Source organism: Rhodnius prolixus, unplaced genomic scaffold (assembly GCF_049639745.1).
Source record: "Rhodnius prolixus isolate KJV_2025 unplaced genomic scaffold, Rpr scaffold_1, whole genome shotgun sequence".
Lineage (NCBI taxonomy): Eukaryota > Metazoa > Arthropoda > Insecta > Hemiptera > Reduviidae > Rhodnius > Rhodnius prolixus.
In genome coordinates this window covers 54,474,103-54,499,565 of record NW_027411581.1, presented here as the reverse complement: position 1 = coordinate 54,499,565, position 25,463 = coordinate 54,474,103, and the positions used below count along the sequence as shown (strand labels likewise).

General features: G+C 35.2%; 1 protein-coding gene across 4 annotated transcripts in view; it reads left to right on the top strand.

The window, feature by feature from the left end:
• The window catches only part of LOC141462280 (uncharacterized), a 236,355-nt gene that overhangs the window by 134,230 nt on the left and 76,662 nt on the right, over positions 1-25,463 (top strand). The window lies entirely within an intron of this gene.

Here is a 25,463-nt window from a genome sequence, read left to right as displayed (position 1 = left end):
GATGGTTTCGATTTGTCAGGTATTTTGACCACATTTCACACCACATTAAAGTTTCCGTGTTTTCTTGCTCTGGGAATAACTTTGCAACCCAGATAGTATCCTTCAGATTATGACCCTGGGTGGAACAGTTATGGAACCTGCTGTATAATAATGATAATGGCCGTCCAATTAAACGTATTACAGTGGAACTTGGTGCAGCTGGGCTCACATGTTGGTTGGTGCCAGGTGTCTGTCACGTCTCCGGCTATGTGCACCCTATATTATAGATCACCCTGACACCTGTTAATAATTGCTAGAGTAATAATTGTAATTGCTTCATAGATAGTCAAAAAAACAACAATGGCAATTAGATCATTAACACGGAATAATTAGGTTCGGAAAATTTTCCCTCTACTACAGAATATTCTTATTTTTAAATTGAAAAAGTTTGAAGAGTGAGGGTAAAGAGCAGTTCATTTCTAGGCGGAAATCTAGTTTGAATAAACTCAAAATTTTCGCCTTTAATATTTTAAATTTTTTTTTCATCCACCTCAGAATAAACCTTTGTGAATATTTATCTAATAGTCAAAGTTTAGAGAAAATCGTTGGAAATGTACTCAAAGTTAGATTTTGAGGTTTTTAAAATTTTTAGAGCTCTCAAATCGAATATATCCGTTAAAAGTAAAAAAGCTTTACGATTGCAATAAATTCTAAAACGATGGGTAAGAGCAGGTAAAAGATTATATATAATGGCCATCTGTTCTCCCTATCTTTCTTATATGTTTTATATATTATATATCTATATATATATATCTTCATTCCTATCTACTTTATTTTCTTTCTATTCTACCATTATTCGATTTAGTGCCTGCACAAAGAACTTATGCATCAAACTAAAGGCGTTGAAAGGACAAGTAAAAAGAGGGAAATTGCATGAATTTTCCTTTGTTAAAAATGAAATAAGAAGCAAGTAAAGATTTTATAGAATAAAAGAAGGAAAATCTGTTTGAAGAAAATATAAAAGATAGTTAAAGGAAAGAAAAAGAGAATTTAGTTAAAAAAGTGAGTTCAAGGAGTGAATGATCCGTTTATTTAAATAGTTTTCTATTTATTAAATTGAGTTAATTTTTCAACTTGATCATTTTTTTTAAAGATATGGTGTGGATTATGTCTAATTTTGAAAAAGAATTGAAAGAAAACACGGCATTTGATTTGAAAATTTCAATCTAGAATTTGGAAATTTGAAATTACTTGTTGTTCATTCTTTTTGGTGACTGATTCATAGTTTCAGTGGGATTGAAAAAATAACTGCCATTTCAGTCGAGTAAAATTTATTTTGCCGAGCTTTCGACCTAGGGACTAGGTCATCTTCAGGGCTAGTTTAGAAAGTAATTCAGGGATGGTGTGTCTTCTGTCTTGTCTGTTCATGGACTGAGTGTGTCACACGACAGTCCCTAGGTCGAAAGCTCGGCAAAATAAATTTTACTCGACTGAAATGGCAGTTATTTTTTCAATCCCATTGAAATTATTAGTTATTCTTTCCACCCTCCTTAAACAGTTTTGACAATTTTTCGAGTCTTTTTCTAGAAAATTCTTTGATGGTTGATGAGTTATTTGAAATAATAAGCAGTGGCATAGCTTACTCCTTAGTAATGGGCAAAATAAGTCCGCACTCAAATTCGGTAGATGCACAAGGTGCATGAAGAGAAAAAGGAGAGAAACTGCCCAGTGGGTAGTATTCTCTACAGGATATCCATGTTGATGATGTTCTTTAGATCTCAAGGAAGTCCCGAGGCTGTTGACGATTCAGTCCTTCTGGTGGATTGTCAGGAGTTACTATGCAAATGGAGCGTCAACTATCTGTCGGAGGAGTTTTGGTTGGAATTTCTGGACAGCCTGTATGTTTGTTAGTTATGGCTGAACCTCACAGTTGTACTCGGCAAATCCACTTAGGTTTGAGGATAGTATTGTATATTAAACGTTTGACTTCTATAAGTAATTTGAAGATTGGTCGAAGTAGTCTGTAACGAAGTTTCACACGTTTTGTCATTGCTTGTCTTAAGTCTAGTGTGTGGGTTCCAGGTTTTGTTGTCTATGAAGAGCCCTAGGTAGCGCACCAGATCTGTGCAAGGAGGGAGTTGTCGAAGTTTTAATGGAGTGAACTATTTTGTTTTCTTGTCCACAACAGCAAAATATAGTAACTATTAGTTTTATTTAACAATTTTACTCATTCTCAGCCTTGAGAAAAAGAAAGCTCAATCGAGCAAAATATTTCGTTTCCACCAGAAATTCATTTTTCTTTTTTTTAGGAATTTAATTGAAAAAGGCAACCAAACGTCATCAAAATATTATAGAAGCAATAAAAATACTCTAAATAATATTTATTTCAATAGCTGTTGTTATTTTGGCTGGCTAGGATGGAATATTCCTAGCCTTGATGAATCGATATTCACTAAACGAGAATTATGGAATATATATTTCCTATTTATTTATTTAAAACATTTTCCAGTTAACTGCAGGGTATTGGAAGCACATAATGCCAGAAATGGGTTCACGTCCACCGGGACGTTATTAGAGATCTACGAGTATATAACGAGCTAGCTAATTGATGGTTCCAGGAATTGTTTTTTTCCCATTTTTAAATATTGAATTAAAAAATATTGAATAAATAAAAAAGTAAATGAATTTAAAATTTGCCTCCGTTAAGAATTTTTTAATAACATTTTCTGATAATTAATTTAAGAGAATTATTTTTTATTCAGTTTTTTTAACACTTCAGTTGGAATAAATATTAAAATAAATATCTTGACAAGATCTAGAATAAAGCTTTTTTTTCCAATTATTTTTTTGTTTCGAAACAAGAAGTATTTCGGTCATGGCACTTTTTCGAAAATGACTTTTCGTCGAGTAGTACGTTTTATGTTCCCTAAGTTCGAAAAAGCGGTTTTTAGAATTTAGTGTGCGTTTTTGTAAATAAAGTTATCTCAAAATCTGCAAAGGATGTGCAAAATCTGAATAGTGCTTCGATAGATGGGTCTTCATCTTCATCTTCTTCTTCTTAACTGGCGCTACAACTCATGCACAGTCTTAGCCTCCTCAAGACGTGCCCGCCAGGCGTCTCTTTGCTGCGCAGCCGCCCTCCAGTTACGGAATCCTAACATAGATGCAGCATCCTTTGCCACACTATCCTCCCAGCGCAGCTTTGGCCTGCCTACCCTCCTGGATCCTTGCATGTTTCCTTCCAGTACTTTCTTAGGAATCTCATCTTCACTCATCCTAGCTATGGGTCCTGCCCATCGTAGTCTACCAAGCTTTATTAAGATAGGTCTTCATAATGAATGTTAATGAATGTTATTTATTATATCTTTTTTTTTCCCTCAGCGAAAAATTGTGACATTTCTAGCCAGTTCCTTAGGGATCATGTGCGAAATCGGTGCGAATTTTGTGAGCTAAAGTATTTTCACTGGAAAAGTTGTTTTTATTTTGCGATTTTTTTATTTCTTATAAGAGAACAACTCCAAATGCTTTTTTAAACAGCATACACAAACAGCGAATATTATTAATTTTGGGGGCTAAGTTGCCAGAAAAGTAAAATCAGGACGCAAAACAAAAATAAATAAATTCAAAGGATAAACCAAGAATAATTTCTAAGGAAAAGTGCCATTAGAAGAATAAATGTACGTAGATGCCATTAGGACCTCTAAAGTGTCACAAGAAATTGTTGGGTTTTATTCAAGATTTTTTGATTTTGGAACTAACTTGGCTTTACTTGGCCGAAATCACTTGCTCCTTAAAGTTGTAACCAACAAGGAGACAATGGACAATGTAAGGGTGGTCTTCAAAATTTCTGCAGCCCCTGAGATAACTTCAAGAAAATCTTAAACAATTTCTTTTTGGTGCGCTTCAAACTCCTGGGTTATTAGCGCCCAATACTCTTTTCCATTCGAACGGATTCTTCTAAATCATCCCTTAAAATTACTGATTAACTAATTAATCTTTAGCCAGTCTCTCAGGAAGTGATTGTGATTATTTCCAACTAATTTTTTTTTTTTATTTCAAAATTTTATCTCCCATACGATAATTTTATTCATTGCAGCCACGTGGCTAGAAAATTAACATAAGAGCTTTGAACCAGTTTCCACACTCCAGCTATCTGATGCCTTATCTGATGTAATGTCACACGTCATTTAATATTGTATTTACTGAACAACTTTTATTACCTGAAAATAATTCGCATTTTTTTTTACCGAAAAGATAATTAATAATTAAGTCTTTTAAAAGTTTTAACCACTTTTCCTCGTACACGTAACTGGTGAACTTTTAACCATTTCCTGATAGTTGGGCAGGATAAACACACTGGGTAGGTTGGTGGAACACGATAAACGAACTGGAAAATTAGATTGATAAAATTTTATGGCTGAAAGTAACAAAGTGGAAAGATACTTGGTTTAGATACTTTCTATTTAGAAATGTTGGGCAGAAAATGAGTAGGTAGTTCGTTTGTTCCGGTACCGCTGTGTCTTTGAACTAACAAGGTACTAAAAAGAGTTCTCCTCTGGCTTCACATCACACAGATTTCTTTTATTCTAATTATAATGTACGGTCACGTTGCTTGTATAGTCCTAAATAGTCGCGATTCATTGTTGTAAGTATAGTTCCAAATATGACGAAAGTTGAAAGAACTTTACTGAATAAATTTTGTGGGCACAAATTCTGTTTTTAAGGAAAAAAGTAACACGTTAAATGCAGAAAGAGAAAATATGGATGTCCGCACCATATTTTCTGCAAACGAATGATTCAAAAAATACGATATTTAAGACTTTGCTGCCGTGTTAGTCATCTTCCGTGAATATTAACAAAGTGTTGTTGACTTCATCATTCGATGAATGGACTTAAATTTGAAAATTGCTATAGAAACTATTCTCTAAACTAGAAGCGAAGTTTTAAGCACTTTAAGTACTTTCTGTGTGGTACTTCCAAGTTATTACAAAAAATTATCGCTTTATATTAAACATTCACAGCTTAACTAAACTCATTGTCAAGAAAAAAACCAATAAACTAGAATGGTCGCCTATTTTCCAGGCAGTGTTTAACGTCAAACTACTAAATTTTAGGTGTCGAGGACAGGGGCGGAAGCACATACTTTAGTATTGACATTTTTTCTAACAAATAAAAAATGTCCCACTTAAAAATGCATGCTTCATAACCACTACACCAACGCCAAATTTTGATTCCTTGGAGTAGAAAAAAAACTCACGTCTACACACTACGGCCAGCAACCGTTCTCCAGACTCCTAAATCTAATAAACAGTCAATTATATTGGGTACCTACAATAGATCTTATGGGGTCTTCGTGTAGATGGATTTCTGGCCAACCATTTTAGAATGGAAGATAAAATAATGAGTCTTCAAGTGCCCCAAAGGCAAAAATTGTCTAGATTAGCCTGTGATCATACGCAAAAAAAAAACCTTTAACCACTTAAGCGTGGAATTTAGTTTTAAAAAACCCCCCCACAGTGTGCTAAATTAAAATCAGACAATGACGTGTATACATGTCGAATGCAGGGCAAAAAACCAAAAGTTTACAACGTCATGATAGTCAATGCAAGCACTTTTTCTGCAATTTCTGGGGTTTGAGATTACAAAGCATTCTGTACTCATTCAAAATCTTGCACCGCTTGCCTAGTTAACTAGAGATGCAAGAGCTTTTACAAGGAAGAATAAAGCTTTGAACTCTGTGCAAAATCATGCTCAGATTGAGGTCTGAAACTCTATCTAAAAGGTAAAAACGGCATTGCACAAGGGTTGAGAGCTTCTATTTGTGTGCGTAATTCCCCAATCTCTAAAGCGGAGACCAAACATGTACCAACCACTTATCATTTGGCTGACTCCCACCGCAGTTCTATTGGTAAGATAAAGGAAACATCCCACCAAATAATATTCTTATTGTATTTTATAAAAATTTCGAGTTTTTATAGTTAATGGCAATTTTGTATTTTTCACAACGAATATACACGTAACAGAGATTTGGTTTGACGTGTATACACATCAAACGCGCTTAGCTGGTTAATCGTATCCCTTTAAATGGTATGTACAATGATCTCCTTTTGTATCCACTTTCACTAATGCAACCGCTTCTTTAATCTGTAGATAGGGGTTTCAGCTTGTAGATCATTAGAAATTGTGTCCAGGTGTCAACGGGCCTTTTCAGTCGTCTCTTTCCAAGCTAGTAGGCGTTTCACGCCTCTAAGTATGCTTTAAATTGAATGTTGTTACCCCCAAGAAGAACCCATCAGCGGAGGTAATGCTGTAGCTACTTATTCCACTTGCTTGAGATGGAGAGGAGACAAGGTGTTTTTTTTTTACTTTTTCTTTTTTATTGCGTCAGCGAACGTTTCGTAATTTCTGCTGCAACTATGCCCTCATAATCTTGGATTAGCCCCAAACATCTTGCAGCCAATCGTTTACCTTGTAGAGTTGCTTACCATTTAAATTGGCGGTCTTCGCTTCCAATCCTCAGTGTCCAGCATAAGAATTTAAAGCCTCAGAGCTGACTTCGAAGTCATTCTATCGATTAAATGGGAGCCAGAACTGAGTATTGCGGTAAATTATTCGGCTATAACCATCTAGATTATCCGTATAATGCAGTTTATAAAGAGAAAGCAGAAGTAAAAACTGCAAAACATTCTCAGAACGAATTAACCAATAGCGGAAAAAGAATGAGCCTGGTTGTGCCAAATTTAAAGTGGAATGAACAAAACTTTGAATTTTCTCTTTTATTTTTGTTCCATCCTGGGAACAACAACCGAGACCAGCGCCCTGGGTCGCTGGAGTAAACTGGAGTAAAGAGGGCGATAGCGAAGGAGGGAGTGAGAGAGATAAATGGCTTCTATTCCAGGAATTTATACTACGTTGGAAATTCTTGGAAAACATAAACCCCCCGGCCGCGTATTTGTAGTTCTGTGCGGTAGCGGGATGTCCTGTGGCCCTGTAGGTCCCATTTGTGCAAACATTATTGCAAGTCTAGAACTTTCTACCGTATATATATCACCGAAGACAAGGTGATTTATTGTAAATTATGCCCTATCCTACTTTTGTGATATTTATCTATTTTTGTTTATTTATTGCTATTTTTCTTTTTTGTAAATTTTTCAAATTCTAACTTCTTTTTTTTGTAAGGCCTATTTCTTGGGAAAACTCGAAAACTGAACGATTGTAACGCTTTCTCTCACTACTGGACTAACAGAGATAAAAAATTAAATAATCCAGACAATAGATGAAAAAAATATATTAAAAAAAAAAAATGATGGACAAACAATAATATATATGTTATATATTTTTTGGGAGATGCCAAAAGAAGCTGTTTACACAATCTATGCGTCAATGTTCGGATAACCGTGTATAGTTTTTAACAAAACGCTTTTATATGAAATAGCTTACAAAGTACAGCGTAAAATATAAACGCTTAAAAAACTTTAGTGCAATACAGTGGAAACGTTTTTCTAGTCCAAAGGGTTTGGATAAATATATATTCTTGTTGCCAAAATGTTCCTAACCCTTTCACTTTAAGCTTTTTGTGTGTTCACAATATTATGTCTAGCCAGTTTGTTATTAATTTATAGTAAAATTTTCCTCTCTTGATTTTCATGATTTTCTGTTATCCATTTCCAAAATTTTAACAGGAATTGTTCCAGTTCATAGGATGGATTTGTGGAGATTTTCTCGGAGATAACACTAAAGGTTTCCTTTAATCTCGGTGTGCTAGATTGCAGACAGAACTATAACTGTTATTTCAAACTTTTTACCAGAAAAAGGTCGAGTAGGGTTATTTCCACGAGGACTGGGTACCCCCAACCACTCCGCATACAGACCATTTCCTCTAAAAACCACTTTTTTTGCGGACTTTGAAGATCTCGAAACGGGTATTTCCATAGAAAATTCATATCGATTTATTCGCTATGATTGTAATACTACCTTTTGCCAATAGCAAGCGGAAGTAAAAGACTATATCAATATCCTTTTGTGTCTGCCAATGTGTAGGTCAAACCTTTCACGATTATCGTTTCGGACGTCTAAATCATCAAAATGGCGGTGCATTTTTGTTTAACTTATACCCAACTCTTGAGGAGAATTAACTCTGGATCTTTTCTCCTCGTATCATTTAGACTATATTCTTCTCTTTTTCTAATCGCAGCTCTAGTTAAGGAAAGGATTACCTCTTTTAAAATAGAAATATCTCAATTATTAAAACACCTTAATCAATGCCATTAAGCAAGTGTATTCCTTCTAAACTGGGCTTGAAATAAGCTCGCGGTAAATGAGTATTAGTATAGATAATGTAAATGTAATTAAATATAAAAAGACTCCATTACAGCTTAATGAATTTAATTAGTGAAGCATTTAAATTCAAACGTGTTAATTATTAATAAGCTGTAATCATAGTGTTCATTATCTTCCAATTATAATGATGCATTATCATTGTCCCTATAAATACGTAAACAGGCATGATCATGTTTAATTCCCAGAATATCTATTTATAAATTCAATATAATTAACGATGGCTGTCAATTTAAATTTAATGTTTTTCAAATGAATTTGATTTTTCGTATGAAAAAAGTGTGCAATGATAAATTAACAGCGCTTGTAACAATAATTATATTAATAAAAGTAAGTTGATAATTGGTTAAATTTAAATTTTTCAACATTTCAAAGTGAGCATTTTTTAAAAATTTTAATTTGTGTTTTTAAGATGCTGGGAGCACAAAACTCGTCTGCATATCCTGTTCATTGATTATCAGCGAGCTTTTGATAGTATAATTAGAGCTAATCTAACGCCTTAAAAACCTTTCAGATTCCTAAAAAGTTAATGAAGCTCATACAGATGACGATGCAAGACAGTAACGCCAAGGTCTATATTAATGGCTCTCTAAGCCGAGAATTTCCAGTCATGAAAGGAGTAAGGCAAGGGGATGCACTTTCTGCGGTATTGTTTAATCTCGTGCTACACAACGTAATTAGGGGATAGAAATTATCGAGAAATATTTTTAATAAATGTATTCAGATCTGTGCGTATGCTGATGATATCTGTGTGGTGGCAAGGAATATAAAGGAACTGGAGGAAGCATTTAAAGTGATAAATGTTGTAGGAAAGAAGATTGATTGGCTTGAGAGTTAATAAGAACAAGACAAGGTACATGAGTGTTGGTTCAGATTGCGATGTGAGAGTCTCCCTGGAAATAGAAGGGTACTCATTTGAAAGTGTGTCATCATTCATATACCTGGGGGCTGAGCTGAACAATGAGAACAAAATTGAACAGGAGATAAGCAAGGGAAACGGCGCCTATTTCACCAGTTTTTCCGCTCCTCCTTGCTGTCACGCCAACGAAGGTAACACTGTACCAAGATATTAGTAAGGGCCTGTAGTGACATACTCTGCAGAAACATGGACCCTATGTGCTGGCGCAGTCAACACGCTGAAGGTATTTGTGCGTAAAATATTAAGAAGAATATTTGGACCTGTGCTGGAGGAGGATGCATGGAGAAGAAGAAATAACAGCTATTAAGAGTTATACAAGGATCTGTGATATTGTACAGTTTATCAAAGTGAGGAGGATTGATTGGCTAGGACATGTGCGAGTATGGCGGAGGACAGAATGCCTCGGAAAATGTTACTTGCGGACGTTTCCGGTACGAGACGAAGAAGGCGACCGAGAAGACGTTGGCTCCAGGATGTTGAAAGGGACCTTAAAGTGCTGAATGTGGAGAACTGGAAGAGTAGGACCATGTGTAGAGAGGACTGGTGGAGCATTGTTGGGGGAAGCCAAGGCTCATTATGGGCTGTAGAGCTGTTTAGTTAGTTAGTTAGTTTTTTAAGATCAGAGAAATTATTGTGCTGAATTAATTAAAAAGTGGAAATTCCTTATGTTGCTGTTATAACACTTTCCCAGAACACAATAATTGGTATCTTTCTTACAATTTTCTCATTTCCTTCTGGGAAGTTCTTATAAATAGTCAAAGACTAGCTTGTGCGAAGACTTAGAGAAAAGAAAAACTATTCAAATAGGACTTTACTTTTCAGGAGCGTGGGACACCGTGTAAAACTCTAGCAATATAATAGATCAGGCTTAACGGAGCAAACACCTTCATAGAATCACTGTTACAAACACACTCACTGAACTCAAAACTTACAAAACACATCCACCAATAGCAAAGTACGAAGGTGTTCTCATGCCCGTTCAAAAATAATAATAAATCATACTAGGAAAATACGTTATAATGTGTTGGCAAAAGGGAGAGCTTAATGCCCCGCGCTAGTTGTTGTTTGTATGTAGTTGTCATCATCATCACCATCATCATCAGAGACTCCAGTTTGTGCTGGTGATGTGGTACCAGAGGAGGGGAAGAGTAAAGAAGAAAATAGTTCAAGAATTCCCTGTCTGAAGAAGGGGTACACTGAAGCAGTCTGGTGAAGAAGCGATTCATCTTGTGCAGGCGACCAAACCACTGCTCACTCTGCGGCCGGAGGCTGCGAACAAAGAGCGACAGGTTTACTGGGTACAACAGGACGGGTCCAGAAGAAAGTGGAAAGGAAGAGAGGGTGAGAGAGACGAAGGAGGGGAGATGCAAGGCGTAGAGCAATATAGCAATGAGGAAGCATCTAGCTCTATCAATCAACCACCCGCCAAAAGCATAGATTTCACAATATTTTGCTCTGAGCAGCCATTAATCACTCTAGTACGCTCGAATTGAACAGTGTGTGTGTGTTAGTTTTTGGTCTACCCTAAATACCATCAGGCTAGCCAACCTTCAGAGAGAGAGAGAGAGAGAGAGAGAGAGAGAGAGAGAGAAAGGAAAAAAAAGTAAAATAAAGACTGCGATTTGGCAACACTGCGCAGGCAATGAAGATAATTCTCAAAATTGATCGAGAAAAGCATCTGGTGTTTGTACACTCCGCTTTTTTCTCTTAATGGAATTTCTTTAGCTGTAAGTACCAAATATTTTCTCTCTGACATTTTTACTTACTTACTTACTTACTTACTATACAGCTCTACAGCCCAGGGTCGGCCTTGGCTTCCTTAATAATATCATTCCATGTTTCTCTGTCCTTAGCTTTTCCTTTCCAGCCGGTTACGCCCAGTGTCCTTAGATCTTCCTCAACTTCCTGGATCCAGCGTCTACGTGGGCGCCCAATTCTCCTTTTTCCGAAAACCATGCCTTGCAGTAGTCTGCGTGGTATACGGTTATCTGGCATTTTTCCACATGACCAAGCCATTCGATGCGACGGACTTTTATAAAATGAGTAACGCAAATATCGTTATATAAAGCGTAGAGCTCCCTGTTCTTTCTGATTCTCCAGTTGCCATTATCACTATCATAAACGGGGTATATCTTTCGGAGAATTTTATGTTCAAATATCTTTGACATTTTTACTTTTCCATTTTCAATTCTTGTGAGAGAAATATTGTTCTAATTTTCGATTTGGACTTTTCACTAGTCTCTTTTGAGGTCGTTTGCCTACAACCATCGTACCTCAAAAACAGAAAATCTTTAAATGATTATTCTAGGAAAAACGTATTAGGGCATTCTGAGGAAGGTTGATTAAAAGTGTCGTAACTAAAAATTGAAATTTCCATTTTTACTATCTGGATAGTGTAAGAAAGAATTAAAATTTGGTTTTTGAGAAAAATAAAAAGTTAGATTCTCGAGATTTATCTAGGAGAAAGACAACTAAAAGAGATCAAAATTATTTGCAATAATCACTTTCATCGCCTTCGTTAAAAATTTATTCTCCAGCACCACGAGCTCTGAATGAGGAGACCAATGACGTCTTATGGTAATATCATCCCTAGCTTGCTGAAGAAGATTCTCGCTGCACCTCCAAATTGTTTGCAGACTGAGGGCAACGGTTAAAGCACCGGCTCATTTAACTCTCGCACATGTTCTGCCGAGTTCTTCAGAAGTGTTGATCGTTAAAAAAGAGGGTATCAACACTGGTCTTGGTAGTTCATTGAAGTCTTGGAAGTTAAGCAAATGAGTCAGTCTTGGATAAAGACCAGAAGTAATGTGCAATCCATGTCACTATTATCTCTGGTAAAAACGTGTTGCTGAGACCTCGAGCCATACTCCACAGCTAACACAAAATTGCATATTTTACACCAGAGTTTTCTCTGCCATTGTCAATCTGCAACATATCGTCTCAGATAAAAACGAAAGTCGCTAAAGATAATTTGGCTGGAACTGGTTACCTTACTAAGACCAGGTTGAACTGAAGTTCAGTCAACTTTCTCATGAAATTTAGAAATTCATTTTGAAATTTTGAGTGTTCATTTTACTAAATAATCCCTTTGCTAGAACTTGTTTCTTTTTCCAGTATTTCATCTTAACCATTAACTGTTTTTCCCCCCTACTAATTGAATTGATTTACTACTTAGGCTAATGCAAATTAACTGTGAAACTTTATGTTTCTAAAGTGTCTTTTTAGAAAATGTACAGACCTACTGACAGTATATTGTCATATGAATAATACGTCAGATTTTTTAATTTAATTACTCAAATTTAACCTTCCTTTCGTAAAAATGCTGATTGACACATCGAGATATCGATTTGATTCCATGGTATAATCTATAAATATTTTAAAATCAGGTTAACATACCAAATAAATGTTAAATTTAATTTACAAAACATTTGGAATTGAGACAGCTGGGCAAAGCGGGTATATTATTTAGATTGGCGTAATAACTGTCAATGGTCGACTTAATTAGTATTTGTTAAAATGCTTTCTATTATCCTTTTTTTATAAAAAAGGATGGATTTCAAAAATAGAGGTTAATCCTAAAATTTGGTGCAACATAACTTTAGATAGCTTTACATTAATGCTTGAATAAATCAGCTGTTATTTAACAGAGTGGTTAATATTTTATGTAATCGTACAGCTGGTGATTCATTCGGCATGGACAGTCAAACAATGGGTAAATAATAAACATTTTTAGAAAAAGTTTAAAATTTGGTTGATTACTTTTTTTTCAAATGGTAGCCCTAAGGCACAGGACCATGTCCACGTACCTACATCTACACCAGAACTCGATGTATCAAAATTTTGAAAAACCGTAACATAACTCATGTGCCGTGTCAGATATTCATAATTTTTTGATATTAGCAGCCATAGTAGAAACAAAGCTATATTAAATACATATCTACTTTATGATCATTGATCTGTGGAAATTTTGGCAGATCGTTATTCTGAATAATAACCGTAATTTCTTCAAAGTACTCCACAAATCGCTAGTATTATTTAAAATTATATAATAATTTTTTGTCTCTATCGATGCGTGTCATCCAAAATGTGTTCGCGTGTCACCACTGACATTCGTGTCTTGCGGATCTACACCTACCTTGTCCTAATAACAATTTTGTTCCCCCTATTTAGGGGACCTCATTTGGCGAAGCTTTTAAGTTCCCAATCGTTGATTAATCGTAAAACTTTTTCTTGGTGACAATAAATAAATACTTATATATTTTCCTATCAAATTTGGGGATGCAAATTTTCTAAATTCACTCTCCGCCGTCTGGTTTTAAAATTAAATACAAAGCCTATAGCTCCTAAGACGCTGAACTTCCAAAGCCTCAAAGTAATTATTAGAATAGAAATGGTCCCCTAATACTTTATGGAGATTAGAGTGTATTTAATTAAAGTTTCGAACTCTTTTGTGTAATTTATTGAAAATTATGTTATTAAATGAAAAGTGTGCGAATTATTAAAATGGTTGGCAAGAAGGAGATCAAGCGAAGTGGAGTAACGATCTCTCGCAGTAAATGGTAACTCGATAAAAGTGGATTTTTATTTTTATGTAATAGTTATTTATTTTAAAAGTAAGGGAAGTTGATTTTCACTCACCAAGTCCTGGTTTAGCACGCACGAGGTGGTGAGTGGGCCACTGGATGAAGGAGTTAATACACTTCTCTCTGATTCAATTTCAGGAGATTTTCATAAAAAAAAAAAGAAAAATATCTCATCACTTTCTCATGATATTTTAGTCACAGCATCATAGATCAGCGAAGGTTTTTTTTTTTTTTTTTTAGGTTTCAAAACTGGGGTGACTAAGATTTCTTATAATATTTAAAAGATGCATTTTAAAAATTATATTCATTTATTCTGTCGATAATGTGGTTAGGTCCGCGGTGCTGGTCAATGACTTTTATTTTATTTGTTGTAGCACCATGTTTATTGTATTCCTGATCCTTTCGGATTTCTGGTTTCCTGATTCTGATTCCTGATTTTCTGATTTTCTGATTTCGGACTTTAATCTATCATCAGAGGTAGATTAATAAGTTTGATGTAGAGATTCCGACTTCACTTTGGCTTCCGTCTCACATTAAACTTGCAGACTTAGTATCGTCTATACTAAAATCATCGATATTAATCCGAATTTAATTATATGTAATGAATTTATATGAATTATATGAATTTAATTATATGTATTGTTCATGGAAAATAAAAATTAATGAACAAAAATCAGTGCACATTACTTTTACATTACGAAAATCTTCGAGTCCACCAGTTCAACTGAACGGTGTAACGATTCCTCCAGCTGACGTAGTACGATACTTAGGACTGTACATTGACAAGAGACTCACCTGGAACCCACATACTCAACTGAAACGACAAGACGTGAACAGACGCTACAAGCTACTTACTAGACTACTTGACCGCAGATCCAAACTCGACTTGAATCACAAACTGACAATTTACAAAACACTGTTAAGACCCATATGGACATACGGAGCTGAAGTGTGGGGCTCAAGCAAACCTTCTAACTCCAAACCCTCTGCAGACACTACAGTCAAAAATCCTACGGAAAATCCTGAATGCTCCTTACTACATTTCTAACCTTACAATACCTTCACATCCCTTTCATCACTGACCTAATAAAGTCTCGCTACCGTAAATTTCACAGCCTCCTAGCTCTCCATCCTAATCCTCTTGTCCAACAACTCTCCTCTCTAAATCTTCCAGACAATCCTCCTCGTCGTTTGAAGCGGAAGTGGTCTAGAGATCTATTGTGATTAAATCATTGTGAAAGAGTTTCACCAGTGGGTGATTGCTCCAACCATGACTTTTCAAGAGAACTGAACCAATAAGATCAAATTTACTTGATGCAACATTTGTTGCAGTTGTAAATATACAAATAAAGTGGAAAAAAAAAAAAAAATTATATGTAAAAGAAATTAAAACTGTCCGGTAGGACAGTTGTATAAGGGTTGATCGTCAAAAACTGCACGAAAAAGCGTAACGTTGAAAAATACCCAACTTTGACAATTTTTTTCTCTTTTTCTATAAAAGATAAAATTCTCAAATTTTCTTTAAAATATAGGACAAATCCTCCTTTACGCCCGTAATTTTTTTGCAACAACATAGATATAACAGATTTCGAGAAAAAAGTTGCTGAAAATGAGCAAAAACGGCACTTTCAAAAATTGTTGTTGTTCTTGTTCTTCTTGTTGTTGTTGTTACCTTTTTTGTAAACTGCGTAGAGCCTAAACGCGTGAACCGATTTTCATGAATGAGGTGTCATTCGATTATATATTATTTCATTAATTTAATTGACTGATGAATGTAAAAATATTTAGGGGTAATTAGAAAAAATATTACTTTTCTTTATAATACTTTTAATCATCGTTGTTCTTCTAAAACCACTCGAAAAGCAGATGTTCCTGTGAAAAAGTTTCAAGTGAAAGTAATGGGCATTTAGGCGAGACTTCCGTTTAAAGAAAATACCTAGACCCATTCTCGAGAAAATTATGAAATATTGAAAATACACTTCGATAAAGTTAGACTTCCGGTCGACCGATTTCCGGCTAAAATCTTAGATTCCAACAACAGTTCCAAAATTTTATTGCAATTTTGAGCTTTTTGTTTACATCTAAGAGTTTGGCACGATCATATAACGAGAAAGAGGAAATAAAAAAAAATTATTTTTCAAAATAGACAATTGTCTAAAGTACATTAGAAATATTTACTTCTGTTTCTTTCTTTCTTTCGAATAAATTAGATCATTAAAGCTAATTTACGATAATGAGGTTTAATAAAACCGCAAATGTCAGTAATTTAAGGTCAGTCCAATTTTACAAAATGGACTTCCACATACTGGGCTTATTATCCGTTGTGCTTTTGTTCCAGACCGCCGGTTTGCCTATCCCGCCCACTTTTCCTCTGACGTCACCAGACACACACACACACACACACACACACATTATTCAAAGAAGATAATAAGTAGACGCCGACTAGACAATTTCTGTTACAGGAAATAGGAAACCTACGGACAAAACATGTGTCCAGTTCTAAATAGCATTCACATACTTCCGGTGTAGAGGCCAGTGGCTCATAACTTCCGTTCTACGTAAACCATTATTTAAATAAATGAATTAAACAATTTAAAAAAAAGTCTAATTCCTTTCTTTCATTTTTCCCAGAGTAAAAAATTTAAAAAATCAATATAATTTGGTTTATTTTTACTTCTCGGTAAGGGGAAATATTGCAATCGTGCAAATTATCGATTTTGGATTTCCCAACATGTTTTGAGGTGCTCTAAACACAAAGAATGTGGCTTTGGATAAAAATCTGTTTGTCAGTCCATGTTCAGCATAACTCGGAATCCAAAAAATTGCATATAATTCAAATTGAATGTTTCTCTGAGATACGGTTTCTGTCAAAATTATAGAGTGGGGAAGCCAATGTAAATTACAGGAGGGTAGATCGAGACTACCACTACCTGGTGCCTAAACTCCCACTCACCACCATCAGAGAGGGTAGCTTCTCATTTATCACCTAGTAACGCAGACTTTCGGGGAATCCATATGCTCTTGCAGACTGCGACAGTCAGATAAGGCTACTTACTCGAAAGGACGACGTCTAGGGTGTTGGAGGCTCCGTTTTCAACGCTGATGCCTCTAGACCATCCAAGCCATCAACCACGAGTTGCTGGTGACACTGTTCATAGAGCATTGGTTGTGTTGACCGGTGTGTTCCTTAAATTCAAACAATTACATGAATCAGTCACCTCTGCAAGCCCCGTGTGTATATTGTATGGGTGTTGAGGATGTATATATTGTGCATTGTTTGAAGGCCACAAAGACGCCAAGATCCTGAAAAAGTGGCTAGCCCACTTCCGCTTTCCATCACAAAACCAATTTGCAATACTTATACTAACAGTGGCAGTCAGCTTAAAGCTCTTTTCCGTTTTGATGATGTTTATGTCAGTTCGACAAAAGAGAGATTTTACGTTTCATTTTATTAAGGTCAACGAGACTAAATCTCACTACATAACCTTTACCCTCAATCACAAGATACTCCCGCCAATCTATCTGAGCCAGATTCTTATTCTTCCGACAGATAAAGTGCGATACCTAGGGCTTTACCTTGACAAACGCCTTACTTGGAACCCCATACTCGACTCAAGCGACAGGAACTTTACTTACGTTACCGAATGACCAAAAGACTCCTCGATAAACGCTCCAAATTGTCTCTCACTGACAAAAAGAAAATCTACACAGCTCTACTAGCCCCAATCTGGACATACGGACTTGAACTGTACGGTACTGCAAAGCGTTCCAATCTCAACCGCATCCAATCCCTTCAATCGAAAATCCTACGCACAATCCTTAACGCTCCTTTCTAGGTAAGCAATCACACTATCCAAACTGACCTAAAAATCCCTTTTGTCCTTGACCTAGCCAAATCCCTTTACATTAAATTTCATTCCAAACTTTCCCAACACTTCAACCCGCTCATAAACAATCTATCCTAAACTATTCCCCGAAGACTGAGGCGTCTATGGCCTCGCGATACCTGATCGCATGATAAAAAAGGGCATCTTTCGAATTCACTTCAACGGCATCCTGGCCCTCATTCAAATCTTTCCAGCCATTTTTATGTATGTATTGTAATCTGATTCACTTGTTGCCAATAGCCAGTTGTAGAGAATGAAAAAAAAAATTATTTTATTAATTTTAGATGTTATTAACCCGTTGCCGCACACTTTTAATTTGATGATCGTGCTCAGAAACACACTTTTTTTGTCTCAATTATTTATGACTGCCAGATGGAATCAAGTGTAAGTTGTATGTTTGGAAGTAAAAATTATCACATTTGGCCACGGTTTTTCCAAAAAAAACTCTCGACGGCTATAACCGTCATGTCATTGTTGCTCATCATGTCATTTTTTCTCTTTCCAGAGCAAATGACGGCTATGACCGTCGTGACGACTATACAGCATTTGCTTTACTAATTCAATAATTAACAAGTGTATGCGTTAGTACACTTCGTACTAACGCTGTACTTTTTTTTATTAATTAAAATGTGCACGACGGCTATAGACGTCGTTTGCCTACATATCAACAAAGATCGGACGGCTATAGCCGTCATTTGCGGCAACGAGTTAATACTTAACTATTTTGAAAACGGTTTCATCGTTTCTCTCTAAACTTAAGTTGGTATTCACTCTGTAAACAACGTTTTTAAAAACTGAATATTGGATTTTTTTTGTACTGAAGGGTTTCAGAGAATCTGTGAGTTTGGTTTGAGCTGGGGAAGAAGATGAGAGTTTGTGTAAACGGAATGGGGAAGAGAAGTCAGTGGCTACCTGATAATTAGACCCAATGATAAATCTTAACCGGAAACTCATAACAACAATATTATCCCCACTTTTATGGTGTACACACTGTCGTGCACCTTACTCGCGTATTTACAAGGATGAAAGTGGCAGAGATAAGATTCTTTTAAACATGGTGAATCTAAGTACCCAAATAAAACGTTTTTACGATCCAAGTCAAGCTGTTGTTCTATAATATATGGAGTTAATATTAACTCGGTAGTGTGCAGATAATAAGGGAAATGTAACTTGAAACTAATCAATTCATGAATAAATTCTCTATCTCACATACGCTCCTGTTTTCCTGGTTCATCCTTGCAATTGCACTATTGATCAGAATGTCACTATTTTCATTGGACTGCAAGTAAATTTGCAGAAAGTATAAAGGCAACAGGTTTATTTCAACTCATATCACTCTAACTGCCAGCACTGAGAATCTTGCTGATTCTCTGGAAGGTAGATAATTTATTTTAGGGATGATTAGCTTAATTTTCTTTATGGCGCGTCCATATGTGAGGTCATTGGGCGCCCGCAGCCCTTTATTCTGAGGAATCACATATACATGCACGTTAAAGTGTTAGTGTTGGTTATTGTTGAAATTTGAATCACAGATTTAAAACGCAATTTGAATCTTCAATTCGTCTAACAGAAGTATTCGAGAGCACAAATATCACACAGTTAATAATAAGTAAATTATTCAACAAAAATTATTCATTTCTCAGTTGTAATTTAATGTAGTACCTTTAATTGAGTACTTGTAGTAAAATACTTTAATAAATTATGGGCTGTCCTAAAAATATGCATATCTTTATCTACTTTATATTACATATATACAACATTGTGTGATGAATATCTAGATTGAGAATGTAATTGAAGAAAACTATATTATTTGCGATAAAGCCAGATAATTATTACCTATTATTATAAACGTTTGACTACTTCATAAAATAACAATTGCTTTAATCGAAGAATGAACTTAAACCGACGATTTTTATTTAAAAATAAAAATAAATAAATAAAATAAACAAAATCATTGATGAATGTTGGCGTAATCGTTTTCTTAAATAAAATTTTTAAAATCTTTAGCCTCATAATTACTTTTATTTTTTACGTATAACGTTTTACTTTTTCATCTGTGATTAATTGTTTGATTATTATAGATTAATAGATATTACGGATAATCTAAGTTAAATAGTGTGTGCTATTTACAAATATAAATAGTATGTACAAATCTTTTGTGGCCGTACATGAAAATAGCCTTAGGGTCTGTGACGTCTAATAAATTCTAAAAAATATTAATGAAAAGTTAATGCAGTAAAATTACTCAAATGATATCAATGAAGTATTAATTATATGTTTGGTACTTGCTGATTTGTGTACCTTTTGGCGTTTAATCAACCGTCATACTTAACTTTTTTAACTGTAAGTTTTTGTTAAGGATTTTAGAAATAGAAAAAGTGAATGTGTGTTAGAAAAACTTTGCATTAATTGGGTTAATGGTTGGAAATTAGTAAAATAGAATAATAATTAGTAAGGACAATAGTGGGAGGGACGAATGTTGGCTGGAAAAACTTTGACATTATTTGTTTAAAAAGTCGTACTTGCGCTTTTTGTTAAAAGTTACTCTGGTAATTTTATATATATATATATATAAAGGAGAATTAATTTTCCATTTAGTTCATTATTTTCCACTTAATTTACATTAATTTCAATATTTCATTTGCTCCGAGTATAAAAGAGGAAATGACATAAAGTTATACCAATTGTGACGGGCAAATTTTAGTTGCTAAAGTTCTCTCTTACTTCCGCTTTTCTCGCTCCAATTTCTCTCTCCCTCTTATCTTGTTTTGCCCTAAAAGTTTTGTCAGTAAATTATTTCATTTTTTTATTAAAAAAAAAGGTAACAGCATTCCTTTAAAATCAGGAGGTTTCCACTCAATTCCTAATTAAAGTACATATACTCTCCCAGAAGCGTTGCTGGGGTGCCTGGATATTACAGGTATGATATTCCCTCGCTGCCCGCTGAAGAAAAGGAAGTTTTGGCACCAGGAAGTTGGTGGTTCCATAATTGGCAGCTCGCCGTTCTTCTTAGGAATGCCATACAGCAGTAATTCACAACATTTTTTGTCTCCGTGAACTGATAAATTTACAAAAATCCGTACATAAAGATTAATATAATTTGTTCCGTATTAATCAATGCGTTTCTATACACCCTTATCATCACTAATTAGTTCAGCTCGGTGATCTCTCGTTATGGGCAACAATGTCCATCGCAGGACGATAAGCTGCAAGAAGCTCCAGAAAATCTAAGTGCCAGCAGCTGGATTCGAACCCGGGATCTCCGCTTTGGAACCCAGTATACGCTAATCATTTTGGTACTTCATTCCCTTATTAATACAGTGGTGCCTCGGTTCTCGACCACAATTCGATCCGGAAGTGCGGTTTGGTCGAGAACCGAAACAATTTATCCCATAAGAAATAATGTAAACTATGTAGTTTATTTCGTTTCTAAGCCCCAGGAAAAATGCCGTTTTACTGGCCTAATTTTTATATTTTATGTAAAAACATTGTATCTAAACAAGAAATAAGATCTAAAAGTGTAAATATAAAAACATCTCGGCTCATCTCGGGTGTTCGAGTTCCAAATGTTTGTTCGGATTTCAGGACAATATTTTCTCGACTTTCTTGGTCGAAAACCGATTTGTTCGAAAGTTCAAGTTGTTCGAAAACCGAGGTACCACTGTATTACAACTAAAGTAGCTGTTGAAGAATTTACTAGAACCTTCTTTCACACAAAGTTTAACCCGTCACATCTTTATTTTGCTTTTTGTCACCATTTACCTAATCAATTTAATCAGCTCCCCAAGAGATGATAAAAGTAGAAGAGTGATGTATAAAAGTAGATCGCGATATTGCATCTCTTTTGGTTCTTCTTCTTCTTCTTAATTTCCTGTTTTTAATTCACAAATGCTTCCACCAATGTTAACCAGAATGGCGCATTAGACGAAAGAAACTGTTCCAAAGAATTGTTCCAATGACGAGTTCATTATCACGATGTTTATGAAAAATTTTATTCAAAGAATAAAATATTTTCTTACATTTTTGTAATAACCAATCATTTCTCATCTCTCCCTAGAGAAGCCCTTTACTAACAGAGGGATAAAATCGTAATGAAAAGAAAAGCAACTTTATGGCGTTATTTTTTACCCTCCAAAGAAGAGGAAGAAAAAAATGACAGGGCGTAATAAAGGCGATATAAAAAGGGTGATACATTATACAATTTATAAAATAGGATTCAAAAAAATTGAAAGCAAAAACAGTGCTTCAGTTACTTTACTAGTTGCTTTCTGCTATTATATAACCCATTCTACCAAACCTAATTCTTAACCTAAACAAATAAATGAAAAGCAAAGCGTAAATTATTGATGGGTAAATATAACAGCCCTATAAACGTTATTATTTATTGTTTACTGCTGTTATTTTCTTTATTTGAGCGTTAACACATGTTTTGCTGTATATAAACTGCTGATTTGTTGTCGTGACAACACAATAGATTTTGAAGGGAGAAGGTATTGTCACTTCTTTCAATGACAACAGATTCTTTTCGTGTTATGTACGCATCGTAATTTCGTACTTCAATGGAGGGGATTGTGGCTCTCTGACATAAACTGGTTTGTACACACAAAATTCTGGAGTGAACGTCTCACAAATAGCTCTTACTAAATTCACAAGGTTCATTTTAATATTAGTCTTCAAAATGTTTACTTAATGTTCATTGTATTTATTACAGGTACAATTTATTTAAAAAAATAAAACAAAGTACCTTTTAGGAATGCCCAAGTTGTGTTCAAAAAACCAAATCATTAAAATAGAACTAGGACGATAATCGTGCAATTGATTAGAGGTCATCTCAGTCGCCAATTTGTCACACAGAAAGTTTAATCTATCCTTATCCCCACCATCACCTGTAACTACATCGTCCGTCCTCTGCACGAAAACAGTAGCTAGTCGAAATCGGCTGGTCGATTGGCAGAACCAGTCCTATCTATTTCTAGGTATCTTGCCGGCCTTCTAGAAATTCTTCTTCTTCTACCCAGTTGTACATTTTCAATGATCACAACAGTTCTTTGGTACCTCTAGCCCACACCTTCAGCATCCTATCTTGGAAAGATGCATCTCCAGTAATGGACCATAAAACCTAATTTCTCAACTTATAAAGAACGTTGGCCACTAACCAACTGTAAGAAGGAACAAGGGTTAATAATAATAGCCATTTATTCAACGTTATTGTATACGTATACAAAAACATATAGGACATATTCTAGTAAAGCTGCGTCCTAATGCCAATTGCAGGTGGACAATCTTAAAGACTTATTTCGATTGGTATACCCTAGCCTAGAGGGTCAGGATTATAGCCTCCAATCACGACGGCATATGTGATTGGTCAGAGCAAATCCTTATTAATAATATGCTTTTGCTATTCTTGTGCTAAAGATTCGGTCCTGAATTGCAGGTACAAATCTTATTGTTTATGAATGTATCTCGCAAAGCTTCAGCCAGGTGTTAGATCTTACTTTTGTTCACTATCAACTTGTAAAGTTCATTTCCAAGTAATTGCTTAGCTTTCCAATGTACAGTGTGGATTCACACGAACAAAGGTTACCCTAAATTTAGTGTCATCAAGGTCTAATGTACTGCAGCCCAGACTGGCCACTAAGTAAAAAGCCCAGCATGCTTTGCATCACAATACTTCCTTGCATAAATCTTCTGTTCACTTCATTTGGGGAGAGAATTTACTATCTGGATGCCCTTAAAAACTATAGATTTACTTTTTGGATAGGTACTAAATCTTGAGTTTGGATAAAGGGCTCCAGCAATTTCTCAGACGGCCCTTCACATTGTCAGCTGCAATTTATTTCCCCCTCTGTTTCTCTTTATTTTATTTTATTTTTTTTTTCACTTTCCATTTTTACTTTTTCAGAAAATCCAAAATAAAACTTTATTTATGTCGGATAGAGTTGTGTAACACTCAGGTAACACCATACGTCTTACTTCGTTGAACACAACTGGTGCTATTATTAGAAGGTGTTTATCTAGCGAGTCTTTGTGTTCTCACACACATAAGTACAGACATATATCACCATATTTGTATCATATGTCTTCCTTCAGACACGTCTAATCGCTGCTCGTTCTCTCGCTAAGAGGGCCCCCACACGTAAAATAAAAAAAAAAAAAAGCCGAGGCTGTAAATTATAAACTCTTTCACACTGCCAGACGCGCACACAAATTTACGTTTATAACTTAAAGTAGACAACTGTTGAGATCAGTATTGCCCTGTAAGAAGGAAAAATTTTCTCACTTAAAGTACTTGAGATTTTGGGGAGAGGGGGTTCTAGGACAGTTTGTAGAGAATGTTATTGAAAGCCATTTACCTTGCCATTTTCCATCATGCTCTTTATTGCGAGCCTGCCTTTTATAAAAAAAATAAAATTGAGCTTTTTGTTTAGCAGAAACAGCTATGTGTTTTGAGAGATATCAGTCTCACAGATTTTGAGGTCTCCTTTGAATGCCTCCAGCTGGCAATGCCCACATGAAGCTTATTAGACCTCATTGATAAATAGATCATCAGAGTTTAAAGCATGAAGTCCATGTCCATCAAAACTTGGCTTACCAAATTTTGAGCATGAAACCATTTTCACTTAGGAAAAACCTTCGAAGTGAGATGTAGGCTTTAATAGTAAGTTTTATTGTATCTTAGATAGCGAACAACTTCTAGAAGAATCCAAAATAGAATATTTGTGGATATTTATGTGTAGATTCAGTGGATAATTAGGAAGATTTTGTGCGAATTGCTGAAATGAGGCAGCTGAAACTAACCAAGAGTTTCTTTGAATTGGGCAACTTGGTATTCAGTAACGAGGATGCTGATAAATAGTCCGTAAAGATTACAGCAATGTACAGCCAAAATATCCTCTTCCAATAATTCTGCCGAAAGAATTGTGAAAGGTGCATTTGGCTCCTGAAAAGTAACTTAATTATAAATTGTAAAAGAAATGCTAACTGTTTTTCTCTGTAGAAAAAGATAGCACTTAACGTCGTATAAGTCCAAAGTGAGTCTTGCGTAGAAAACTATATACTTACTTCTATCACATGTAGTATGCTTTGATCTTTCGGACATTGACATTTTTAGAACAGCCGTTTGGGAGCAAAAAATTGTAGGTTGTTGGGTTCAAAAAATTCAAACACTAAAAAATGGAGAAAGAAGAAAACGGAAGTAGAAAACGTTAATTTTTGTTTTGGAGACGGCACATTTGCTTTGGTATAAAATCGACCATTTTTTCGTACAACGGATTATATGTTTTTCTCTACACTTCATAAGTACTAAGCAGTTTAATCGAGCAATGATTTACAGAGTTATTTGTAATAATAATTTTGGAGGGGGCCTCACATATATGGGGCTAACTCATCTCCCTTTCAATGTACATCGACGAGACCCCCAAAAGGCACATCTACATAAAATACCTCATTCATTAAAATCGGTTCGCGCGTTTAGGCGCTACGTAGTTTACAAAAAAAGGTAACAAGAAGAACAACAGGAACAAGAACAATTTCTGAAAATGCCGTTTTTGCTCATTTTCGGTAACTTTTTTCTTGAAATCTATTAGATCTGGGTTGTTGCAAAAAAAAATTACAGTTATAAAGGTGGATTTGCCCTTTATTTTAAAGAAAATTTGGGAATTTTATCTTTTATAGAAAAAGAGAAAAAAAATTGTCAAAGTTGGGTGTTTTTCAACGTTACGCTTTTTTGTGCAGTTTTTGACGATCAACCCTTATACA